Genomic DNA, 7,528 nt, shown 5'->3' on the forward strand with positions numbered 1-7,528 from the left:
CAAGTGTTCCGGAGCAGTAGTACTGGGCTAGCAGGACTCCGGTGAACCGGGCTGTAGCGGACTACTATGGCTCATGGAAGCACAAGACTACATTTACCCATAAGAGAGGCTACCAAGGATAAACAACTAGGTTGTCGGATCCCACACATACCAAGCATTTCAATCATACACACAATATGCTCGATATGTGTAGATACAACATGGCATCACAGCATAACTCTACGACTCAAATATTTATTCATTAGGCTCCGAGGAGCGAGATATTACAAACATGGGTCTCATGACACAACATTCAGAGCATACAAGTCAAAGCACATGCGGAAGCTTAACATGTCTGAGTACAGACATCTACAAATGAAAAAGGCTGAGAAGCCTGACTATCTACCAGATCCTGCCGAGGGCACAAGATCGTAGCTGAGGTATCAAGCTAAACGTCGAAGTCCACACGGAACTACTAGCGAGACTGACGTCTCTCTGCAAAACATAAAATAGGTAAACGTGAGTACAAATGTACCCAGCAAGACTTACATCAGAACTAGCTACATATGCATCAGTATCAACAAAGGGGGTGGTGGAGTTTGACTGCAGCAAGCCAGCTTTGACTCAGTGGCTATCCTAAACTATGACTGCAAGTAACTCTTTTGAGGTGGCGCACACGAGTCCACATATTCACCATTTCAATACACCACTATGGATCCGCTCCCGTCTCCCTACGAGAACGTCATCCATAGCACTCACGCTTATCTTGCGCATTTTAGAGTATCCACTTTCACTTGTCTATGAACTGTACAGGCAACCCAGAAGTCCTTTACCGCGGACGCGGCTATTCGAATAGATGATGTTAACCCTGCAGGGGTGTACTTCTTCACACACGCTCTCACCACTTACCGCCGTTTACACGACATGTACTCGGCAACCTTCAAGCGGAAGCCCAACGAGTGTCTCGGCCACGGCCTACCTAAACACTCAAGCCTCTAGTCTAGGTTTATCGCCTATTCAGGTTCCATCCGCAGGGAGTCCGGCCGAGGTTTCCACATACGGCCCCAAACGATGTGTACAGGGTTCCGTGACACCAAACGGGCGCCCGGCATACCCGGCCACGTGCCTACCGCATCACAGCCCACCCCTCGGGTCAGCGCTGCGCACGGCCTCCAACATACTACAAACACTAGAAACTACTTGCAACTCCTGGACAGAGGACAAGGGTGGTTTAGAAGCCGAGAGAGTCAATTAAGGATCCCAATGTGTGGTAGTAGCTGTTCATGGATCACAAACACATAACTCAGTTCCTGAGGACGGCTGCAATGAGACAACCCACCATGTACTCCTACATGGCCTCTCACCGCTACCTTTACCAAATCGTGTTCACACACTTAGCTCTCAACAGTAGGACATGTTCACACACCTCCGATTCATCCCCGATGAATCAGACCTGACTCAACTCTAAGCAGTAGCAGGCATGACAAACAAGCATGAATGAGTAGGCACATCAGAGCTCAAACAACTCCTACTCATGCTAGTGGGTTTCATCTATTTACTGTGGCAATGACAGGTCATGCAGTGGAAAAGGGGTTCAACTATCGCAGCGTGTAACAGTTGAATCGTTGTTGTCCTAATGCAGTAAAAGAGAGCAGGAGCGAGAGAGTGGGTTGTATCGGAATGAACAAGGGGGTTTTGCTTGCCTGATGGAGTGGTAGTAGGATACTGCCCTTCAGTCGGATAATCGTGGGTATCCTCGGAGGCAGAACCTGCCACGAAAGATACATCGAACACAATCAACACATGACGATATGCAACAATATGATGCATGCTATGACATGGCAATATGAATGTGTTTTGGGCTAATGCAAGCTAGAACAGATTGAAATGAGTCCATTTGAACCAAAGATTCAAATGCAAACCCATTTTACAAGTCATAAAGGTGCATTAACTTGTTTCACTTAAACAACAAGGTTAAATTGTTCTGATATGCATGAAACCATTACATATGGAAAGATTGGATTTTTTTGATCAATTTTCATATATAAATCTTTTCATTTGGAGTTACAGATTAATTTCTATGAATTTTTGAAGTTTGCAACATTTTCTCGAATTTCGTATATAAGAATAAATCCAGTAAATGCTTTATTGCGTCAGGGTGACGTCAGCAGTCAACTGGAATGGTCCAGGTCAAACCTGACCAGTGGGTCCCGCGTGTCAGTGTCATTAGTTTAACTAATTTTTAGTTAGTCCTAATCCTAACTTAATTAGCAGGCAGGTCCCACTTGTCATAGACCCAGGGGAGGTCAAACTGGGCCCACCCGGGGTCAAACGGGGTCAGCGGGGTCAACTCGCTGGCGTTAGCCGCCGGCGAGGCCAAACGCGCCGGGGCAGGGCGGGATTCGTGCTCCGGCGACCAAAACGACGGCGGAGCACATCTACGTGATGCGGGCAGTGAGCCGCGTCGGGTGGTGGCGGTGGGTGGAGCTGGGGTGGCCGGAAACGTCACCGGTGATGACCTTGGCGGTCGCCGGAGTTCGGGCGAGGTCGGCCCCGATGCTAGGGGGCACGGCGAGACGCGTGGGGAGTGCTACGGGCTCCTGCGAGTGCGGCGGAGACGATGGCGTGCTCGGAATCGAGCCAACGTGGCTGTGGCCACGACGGCGACGTACGGTGGCGGCGGCGGGTGCGGCCGAGCTCGGTGCAGTCGATGCAGGGCTCGAGAGCGAAAACGGAAAGGATGGGGAGGTAGCTGAGCTCACGGCGGTCACGGCGGAGCAGACGGCGAGGTCGGGGACGAGCTGGTGCGGCGGTGACGGCGAAGGGGATCTCCGGCGGCGTTCGGTGAAGACGAGGTCGAAGAAGACGAAGCAGAGCGTGCGAGTGCTCGGGGCTAGGCTAGCTCGACGAAGCAGACGACGGCGGAGCTCGTGGGCACGGCAGCGCGGCGCGGGGACGACGGTGGACGCGAGTTTCACGGTGGCGCGGGCACGGCAGCGTCGGCCATGGTGGGAGAGGGCGAGGGAGAGAGACAGGGGAGTGAGCGCGGTGTCTGCGGGGCCGGGGCGGCCCCGTGGAGCTCGCCCAGGTGTCCAGGTGCGCGGGCGGCAAGCAGCTGGCGCCGTGGCGAGCTCGCGCACGCCGGCGTCACCTCCCTGCCTACGTGGCGGGGACGAAGCAGCTGGCTGGCACGGGCCAGCACAGCGCTTGGCCGCCAGGTGGGCCGGCTGGTGGCTTTGCTAGGTTAGTTAGTTTCCTTTTATTTTCTGTTTTTGTTTTTCTATTTTTCTGCAACTTCTGAGCTTTATTAAAAATACCAAAACGTTTTCAAAAATCCTGAAGATAATTGTGGGCTCTGTTTGGATTATTCCTAACAGCCCTCACTTAAGTTCAGAATTAATTGAGCACTTAAAATAATATATAGCATTTAAATGCCCAATTGCAAATAGCATATGATTTAATTCAGTGACCTTATGTGTCCTAGAAAAATGTGAACCGATTTTGGCAGAGGTTCTGGACCAAGACAAAAGTGATGGACATTTTAGAAGGGCATTTCAGGTTCATTGAAAAATATTTAAGTAAACCCTAGTTGTTTTCAGGGGGGTGCTGGGGGTTCTACATCCCCATTTCAACTTTCTGGAAAATTTAAACATGATGCAACACCAGATGCTAGCACTAGGCATTGTCAGAGCTAGGGATGTGACACATCAAGACGCATTTGTCTATACCCCTATATAGTATGCAAATAACTTTGAAAGATGGTCGTTGGATGAAGCCAATACGACGGTGCAGAGATGGCAAATCTGAGCACTACTGGCCGTTGGATATCATCTATATTCCACCAGATTTTGCCACATGTACAATCTAGAAGACTCCATGGTTGAACTTAAGCAAAATGCACGAACCTCAAAACACAAGCACTTCTCCTTTGTTCTAGAATCTTCCATATCATAATTGCCCAATTTTTTTTCTAGATGATGCCATTATTTGTTTTTACTTTATGCTTTAGAACACACAATTCCATGAATCTTAAAATAGATTAGCTTTTTTATAAAAACTAATTGATTTTGAATGAGATGAACTATAGGAATTAAACGAACATCTACATCATGCGTATATGACTCAAAGCTTACATGCTATAGTGTGGTATTTATTCATAATTTGGTTTCCATATCTCATGCGTGCAATGCACGTGTACCTTACTAGTATGAGTAGTTTATCTTGTGGGAGAAAAGGATGAACGAGGGAAGGCCTTATTTGCAAATGTGGAGAGGGGTGTGGGTATCTGTCAGATTCTGGGTTCCGGCAAACCCTTAAGGTTCGAACACTGGGGTGCGCACGAAGCACTCTCTCTCTCCCTAGCTTGCTCGCACAACGATCCCAAGGGCCTAGCTCAACGACCTCAAAGAACACGAGACACGAGGGTTTATATTGGTTCGGGCCACCATTGTGGTGTAATACCCTACTCCAGTGTGTGGTGGTGGATTGCCTTATAGGCTGAGGATGAACTAGTACAAGGGATGAACAGCCTCCTCAGGAGAGGTGTTCTTGGGCTCTATGAGCTGGTGAGAGTGAGGATGATCCGTCCAGAGTCTGATCGGTCGATCCAAGATCCCTCTCTATGGTGGTGGCTAGTCCTATTTATAGAGGCCCCGGTCCTCTTCCCAAATGTAGGCAGGAAGGGATCCCACAACGGCTAATTTTGAAGGGGGGCAGCTAGTACAAGCTATCCTGACAAAAGTAGTCTTCGCCTGCCAAAGGCTCTGGCGGTGACGCCGCCCTAGGCTCCACGATGACCTCCGTCCTGCCGTCATGCTCGTCTTGGTCTTGTTGCACCGATATGGAAACCTTTGTCTGATGCCTCAGGACTCCTCGCCCGCGCCTGCCCCTTTAACACCAAAGTGGAAATTGGTACACAGCGCCCCCTGGCGCCCTCCTGGCCTTGGTCGTCATGGCTCACATCACGTGAACCTCGTGAGGTGTCCCTTGCATAGGTATCTCCGCTCCTCGGGAGCCAGCCTAGCGAGGCTGCCCCAGAGGAAGTCTTGCGTCGCCCGCCTCGCGAGGCTTGGCACCTCGCTAGGGTCTTGAGTGGTTGCTGATGAAGATGGGACGTACTGGGCCGTTGGTGGAGCCACGCCGTGGGCCGCAGGCAGGAAAGTCTGGGTACCCACATTCCCAGGACGCCGACAGTAGCCCCGGGCCCATGGCGCGCTCGGACTTGGCTTCGAGGCAAAGCCAAAGGGCAAGTGCAGAGCATCGCGGGCCCCAACAGCCTGCGACCTCAGTCGACGCGTGGCGACTGCTGGTACGTGGACGCCTCCACTTTCCCACGCGACCTTGATATCCGCCAAGCTAGGCGGCCGTTGTTGCCTACTCAGTTCCATCTCCGCCGCTGGTAGCGCACTCCCCAATTCCCCCATCTTCCAGAAAGCCGCGGTCTCCTCCTTTGACCAGATCGAGATCCGACCTTCTCCTCTGCCATGGCGCCGAGCCGGAAGAGGAAGGGGAAGAAGAAGCCTCAAGCCCCAGCCGAGGCGCCACCGGCCTTTGAGCCTGCCATCGAGCAGTCCGTGGTGCTCAACCAGGAGGCGATGGACAAGGTTCGCCCGGCGCTCGCCATTGACTCCAATGAATGGGGGAAGATGGTGGCTTGGCCCACATCTCGCGCTGCGGTTGACAGGACGGCCATTGAGATCCCCATCCATCTTCACGCCCTCTAGGCTGGCCTGGTTCCCCCTTTCTCCGCCTTCTTCAACGCCGTGCTCTCTCACTACCAAGTCAAAGCGCTGCATCTGGATCCCCAATACATCATTCTTCTCACCATCTTCGCCTTTGTCTGCGAGGCCATGGTGGGCATTTCTCCCTCCGTGGCCTTGCTTCGCCATTTCTTCTCTTTGCATCTGACCGACGATCGGTAGCGCTCTGGATGCCTGAGTTTCCAGGCCATGGCGGCGACAGCCGACTCGGGGATCGACTTCGAGCTTTCGCCAATTGTAGACGGATTCCGGAACCGGTGGGTGTTTGTGGACGCTGTCATGCAAGGCTCGTTGATCTGTATCTCGCGCACATCTGGCTCCGGCTGACCAGGCTGAAGGATCCTGGGGTGACAGCGCCCATGGTTGTAAAGGAGTTCATCCAGCACAGCATTGCTCCGCTCCAGCACCACTCACGGCCGATGTGGTCCTTCTCCGGCGACATGGACCCCATAAGGCTCCATGTGCCCGAGCTTCCTCTCGAGGCGCAGCGGATTGTGCTTGAGCTCCTGACGGGCGACCCATCGCCAGCCAGTCTGCCGGAGCAGGGCTGCCTCTTGTACTGCTGCTCGAATAAGGTGGAGTTTGTGGGGCAGATGCCCTCATTCGACGAATGGGGTCCGTGTCCGGTCGGCCTTGAAGGGCCTCGCGAGAATCCTGTCTTCATGTCTCCTCTGCCTGCCATCATCACGGTGCCTGCCCCAGAAGTGGACGCAGGGGGCGGACGCTGTCGGACGCCGGCGATGCTGCTGCTGAAGAAGTGGTCCTAACTAGGGCCCCCGAGGCGACGACCCCCAGGGCCCGCTTGTGCTGCCCTGAGGAGGCGACCGGGGTACCGGAGCGGTCCGCTACTTCTGGGACGGAAGCCCCCGAGGCCCGGTTGAGCCTTCCCAAGGTGGAGGCCGAGAAGCCGATGCAGCCCGACACTCCCGAGGTCGCTTCCTCAGGGACCACGCCTGCCGCCGCTGGTGCCGGCGGGTGCGCTCAGGGCTTCGGCCAGCTTCGCCTGAACTTCGAAGCACTCCGTAAGAGGAAGGGGTTTCCAAGCTGCAGTGGTGACGGCTACCGGCCATTGAAGCAGAGGAAATACATCGCCGTGGACGAGTGAGTACCTTATTTCCATAATTTCCTGGGCGTTGTATCCCCTCCTGGCCGCAACTCTTTCAAGGTTCCTTCGGCTAGGGTGGCGAGATCTCCCGAGAAGCAACCTCCACCTGCTCCGGGTCCACTACTAGCCTTGAGCGCCCCTTGCCAGCCCACTGCGCGCGGTGCGTGGCCTGCCGAAGAGGTGGATACACCGCCCAGGAGTCTTGACCCTGCGCTGTTGTCATTCCTCCTTCACGGTTCTGCCTCGTGTGTTGAGGGCGTGCTGAGGGACCCTCCACTGGTCATGACCCGCGGCTGGGCGGCCTCAGCCCCTGCTTCGTCCTCTAGCAACGAGGTCCCGCCTCGCAGGGCCTCCACTGAGGCCCGGAAGGTAGCGGGGAAGGCACCGGTCTCCAGCCCCCTGCTAGGAGCAGGCAAGCCCTCTCAAGCTTCCTCAAGGGTCCTTTGTGCGGAGGACAAAGCCGGCCACGCATTTGAGCTCGCGCGCGAGCGCGGCGCTGTTCGCCACGAGCTCTTCCAGGAAGCGATGGGCGCGTTGGGCCGGCTCGGGGAAGAGCTTGTCTATGTCGACGCCCGCCTTGAGATGGGGGGTCTTCGGTTGGCGAACGAGTGGCCTCAATTGAAGGTAGCCATCAACCTTGGGCATCTTCAGCGCGAGCGCGCCGATGCGAAGGCTGAGTCGTCGC

The sequence above is a fragment of the Triticum aestivum genome, chromosome 3D (assembly GCF_018294505.1).
Source record: "Triticum aestivum cultivar Chinese Spring chromosome 3D, IWGSC CS RefSeq v2.1, whole genome shotgun sequence".
NCBI lineage: Eukaryota > Viridiplantae > Streptophyta > Magnoliopsida > Poales > Poaceae > Triticum > Triticum aestivum.